Raw genomic sequence first — 5,579 nt, 5'->3', positions numbered from 1 at the left:
TTTTTTTTTTTTTTTTTTTTTTTTTTTTTTTTTTTTTTTTTTTTTTTTTTTTTTTTTTTGGGTGGGGGGGGCCATATGCTTAAAGAAAAAGCCCTTGCCCTGCTCAGCACCCGTTCCGCTTGCCCTCTGCCGCAGAAAGCAGCGCCGGGGGTGCCGGCGGGGGTCCCGCGGTGCCGGGGAGACTGCCCGGGGCACGGCGAGGTTTCCAGCTCCCTATCTCGCCTATGAATGGCCTCACAATTGCCATTAAACCCATCGGAGTGTTGCCCTGAAGAGGTTATGAAGTTGCCTTGAACTTTTTTTATTTGATGGCATGCTTCCTTCTATTTAAAAAAAAAAAAAAATTACTCCACAATCCCTGTCGGATAAATGTGTAGGTTTGTGGAACACTCACTTTCCCTTTTAAGTCAGTTTTGGAAATAACAAGCAGAAGTGTAATCCTTCGGATGTGCGAAAAGGGGCTCGGGATAAGCCAGTCGGTGGCTGTTGCACATGAGTTCTGGGTTTATTTTTCTGCAAAAAGCCATAAACACACAAGGGAGCAGGGTATATTTACTGAGGGAGAACAAAGGCTTGCTCGTTGCAAAGTTTGCTGGACTGCTGCTGTTGGATGTAAGCGTCCCCATCAGCACCGGTGCTGTGTGCATCTACCCCCAGGCAAAGCATGTTGGACTTTAAGCTTGTAAGTCAGCCCAGCGAGGCAGACCCTTGCCATTCGCACATCCTACCTGGTTACCCCATCTACTACTTAAAAGTAGAGAGTGCTCTGAAATTACTTTCATCCCTGAACACACTGCTGGAATATTTTCCATCTGTTCTCAAGGCTTTTTGAGAGCCTCTGCTTCAGGTTCCTGTTGAAATTTGGTGTGATTTTTTTACTGTTGCACGCCAAAAAATGGAGCGCAGAGGGCAGGGCCCAGTGATGCTGAGCTCTGAGCAGACACAGTTCAATTAATTAATTGAACAGTCTTATGCTCGTTCTGCTTTTCGAATGAATGAATGCTTTATACGTATGGATCATTTCATTCATCACAGGAATAATATTCTATACAGGACGGAGAGGAAAAATAATAAATCACAGAAAACCAGCGTGGCAGTGAAAAATACCGTGTCTTCTCAAAACTAGATTTCAAAGCAAGAAATTAGAGAGACGGCATAGAGCTGTCACCCTAAGTGACATTTGGTCCAGCTCTGCTGCTCCAGCATTTCGGAGGGTCCACATGCTCAGTTCCATCCCTTGGGCAGAAGGAAAAACAAAAGATGGAGAGGACAGTGACCACGCCACCACCAGAATGCAGTTCCAATCTGAACATCACTCTAGCACGACGGAACATGCTTATTTCCCACACACGCTGTTTTGCTGCTGTGCTCACTTTTTATCTTAAAGTCGCCGATGTCTCACAAATGCTTGTGCTGAAATACAAACGTCCTTTAAGAGGGTTGAAGTATTTTGGTTTATGGCAGTGAGGGGTCCTCGAGAGAGAGGCTGTGTTTGTAAACCCGGTGCAGAGAGCAGCACCTTGCTGCCCGGGGCAGTGGTGAGGAGCAGCAGCAGAACTTCACCTCCCTGGTCCCAAACGCCACCAAACCGCAAGCCTCGGCCAAGTGCCTCCCTTTGTTTCAAGCCCTTGTAGCTTGGAGCACTTGTTGAACCTGACGACAAGTGCATCAAAGTGGCTGGCAATTATGAAATAAACAAATATCATTTGAGGCATTTTGGAGTCGAATCCAGTAATACATAGATTAGCTTATTGATGTTGTTATCATGCCGAATATTATTCATACTTCTGATATTTCTGCTGTGCGGTAGCATTCCATACTCAGCACACATCGCATTATCTCGCTATGCAAAAGGCTTCATTAATCACACCAGACAATGGGCCAGGCATTCTCCCTTTGAGCCTGGAGTTTTGGATCTTCAGTCTTTTTACCTTAGCTAAATGCCTCATCCCTGCCAACACAGAAAGCAACTCTTCAGAACAGATCACTCTAAAATGCGGTGCTAATAGGGAAATGTTATCACGTTTGGTTAAAAGAATTTCTCACTTGTTTTATATCCTCCTTTCAATATTTCATGATTTGTGGAGAAAAAGTGGGACGGGCAGTGGGCAGGAGGGAATGTGCTCATTGTGCTGCTGCTTCCTAGAGAGAGGATCTGGGAAACAGTGCAGTACCAAATAGTCTTGGCACCAAGGAGTGAGCTCTGGAAGAGAGGTAGGGTGCTCCCATTGATAGGAACACGTTCAGGTGCAGTCTCCTCTCCTCCTGTAATGACCCACCGTAGCATAAGATCTGCACAGAAAGACATCAGCTTTGTTTCAGTTGGAGCAACAGAAGTCAAAGCAGTGGTTGTACAGGGCACTCCATGGCATAAAGCAGGCAGATGATTTACGGTAAGACAGGACTCCAGCCCTTTGATGGCTTGCTCTGAGTGGTCTGGCTCAAATTCAGCCTCGCGTCTCACCTCTCAGAAAACCTAAATTCAGCTCTTATTTCTCCAGGGACGGGGGAGCTCAGCACTGTCAATCTACTCGTCCCTCTTCAGACAACAGCAGCCACTTCAATGGAGACTAGAAGCTGCTGGTTAATTCCTCACGTCTACATCTCGAACAGCAGTGACTGTGAATCACTGGGAAAGCAGAGACCCCAAATCTCCCCGATATCCTCTCAGACTCGTGGCCTTGGAGCAGCCAGAGAAGAGTCAGGCGCACAGGATCCCTTCTGGTCCACTGACAACATTACTAGAGACTTTTCAATGATTTCAACAGGCTTTGGATAAGGCCCTTACATTCTTAATAAACATTCTATGGCTTTAAACGCTGTATTCTTGTTCTTAAGTTTGGTATTTAATCAGCTGTTATCAGTGGCTCCTGCGTTAACAAGTTCTTGCTGGAGGAACTCATTTCACCTGTCCTGCTGGCAGCAAACACTGTGCTCTTCAGTAAGACCATGTCTTTTCTATTTATGCATCAGACGTGGGCAATAATAGGTTTCAAGGAACTGCAATGTTTAATAAAAGCGTTTTATTACATTTAAATTTATTAAAATTTAAACATTAAATTCAACATGTTAATTACTGCTTCCATGCGTTGACACTGGCAGTCAGAAATGGATCCACACAACTGCTCTGCTGAGATATGTTTGCTGGTGTTATTTGCTCTTTGATTACTAATGTATTATTAGTGCTCTTCATTTGGGACTTGATTCATTAACAAAAAGACGTATATGGTCATTATGCAAATTTTTGTATGCCTTTTACATAGCTACCAGGGCCTGTATTATAAATCTAATTGAAAGAAAAAAAATTGAAAATATATTCAGTTCTGTCCTGGCTTGTGGGCAAGCTTTAGCCAAACGTACAGTTGCTTCAGAAATCAAGTCAGAGCACAGAGGAAAAATCTCTTTTCAGAACGTTGCTGGCTTTCTGCAAATCCCCTTCCAGTGAAATCAAACAAAACCTCTGGGCTGCTGTGTTTTGGCAGGACTGACAAAATGGTGGTGATGAACTGAGAGCCCACAGCCGGATGATTGCTGCAGCAAGGTAGATCCTGCACCTTTCAGGGTGCTGCTAAATCTCCAGGGGAAAGTGGGATACTAAAAGCACACATGGCTTCCTTCCTAAATTAAAAATGATGGATAAAGCTGTAAGATTAGTGCACATCAATCCCTTCATTTGAATTGAGAGATACCTTCATTTGGCAGCTATTGGGGAAAAAAAAACATCATTTCATTCAAAGTGCATTTAATAAGACAGAACGAGACAGATTTCTTTGACAGTTTTACAGCTCTTATCAGATTACATTAAAATTAAATTAAAACAATCTAAAAGAAGTGTTAAGTACTAAAGGGAGAGCACAAACAAAACACTTCTCTTTGTAGGCTTTCAGGGAGGGGGTACTGGCATTCGTTATCAGGTACGTGAGTAATAAGATTATTCTTCAGTCAATTATGAGCCCATCAGTGTCAGCATGGAGGATCACATCACAGACCTGGCTTACAGTGCCTCAGAGGACACAAGCACACCCTGCACCCACAGAGTAAAGGGGCAAGGGGCATAAAATGGGAAATACATTGGAGGGGTGAGGTGACAGCTCCTTGGGACCCCTGCCCTCATGTTTCTTGGCACTGTGTCACAATTAAAATATCACCAGGGCTGGCATGGTTCGTGAGACAAACCGTGCGGTCCTACAGGTCCCACCTCCCAGGCTGGGCCGCTGATTCCTTTCAGCTGAGACCTGGGAATCTTGGTTGGGGAATAAAATTTTCCAGTGTGTAAATATAATATACGTTCATAGCTTCTGATGGCAATAGAAGTGTTTGAAAGTTTTGATATTATTTTAGCAAGCACAAATATTTTCAAAAGCAGTTTAGTCTTCCAGAACCAAGCCTGGTATGTCACCGGTACAGGCTTGATAAAGCCAAATTCTTTGCCTGTTTTGAAAAATAACAAAATTGTAGTATATGAAAGTGTTTTCTTGTTCAAATGCCATGTAGCATTTGACAGTTTTCTGCACTGACAATCAGCGATGCATTCAAAGTATGTGTCAGGCTGACAGGGTGTTTCATTGCTGACATTTGTAAATAACAAGTTTTTAGTGTCTCACCTCAGTGTCAAAGGGGAGATTATTTACTTTGACGTAGATATTAGCAATACGAGCTCTTACTAGGGACATCTTTAAAAAAAAAGCAATTTAACTACGAAGCAACCATGAAAACCTTATTATTTCCAAGCAGCTAAGGAGCTGCTCCAGTTGGAGTGGCAAGACCCCACACTGAGAAGTGGCAGCTGAGGCAGGGTGGCTTCCACCCATATCTTGGAGGTAAAAATATCCAGCTTTGGAAGTTTAGGCAAGGCCAGACGTACATTTTGTCTGTCGTCTCTTGTGAAGATGTGAAATTGAGCTGTGGTGAGGTCTCAATAACACGTATTTGCTTTCAATAAATAGAAGAGCAAGAAAGAACAGTACATCTTTTATTATGAGTGCATTTCATGTGAATTCAATAATAAAAGGCTCCCAAATCTGCAAATCCTTTGCATATGTATTTTCTTGAGTAGACAAGCTCTTACACTAGCTAAAGCCTTCCGTATCTTATTGAGCCATTTATTTATAGTGGATATGCGAAGGCTAAGCCAGACAGCAGTTATGGTTATTCAAGTGACAGAAGCTAATTTGGGGACCGCTTTAAGTACTGCTGCATCATTCCAGCAGAGCGTTTTGTCATACATTTAAGTTTGGTGACCTGAGTTCAAGGCTGCCGGCAAATACTGCCACTTGGGCACAACATCTGGCAGAGGTGACAAGCATGAGGTCATCACTGCAGGGGCTCAAGCACTCTCCTGGGGCTCTGGGGCTGGTGAGTTCTGCAAGAAAAAAATGATGCTTTCATGTCCCCATTGTTGGGCAGAAGTTCTAATGAACAGTAATTATGATGGTGACCCTGCACTAATTGTATACTGATTGCTGCTCTAATTATGCTTAAACATTTTCTAGCTACCTACAGTTTTCATAGAATCATAGAATCATTAAGGTGGAAAAGACCACTAAGATCACCAAGTCCAACCCACTCCCACCCCCACC

This window comes from Numida meleagris, chromosome 3, assembly GCF_002078875.1.
Source record: "Numida meleagris isolate 19003 breed g44 Domestic line chromosome 3, NumMel1.0, whole genome shotgun sequence".
In the NCBI taxonomy this organism is placed as follows: domain Eukaryota; kingdom Metazoa; phylum Chordata; class Aves; order Galliformes; family Numididae; genus Numida; species Numida meleagris.
The sequence above is the reverse complement of the archived record's forward strand: the minus strand, read 5'-3'. Positions refer to the sequence as shown.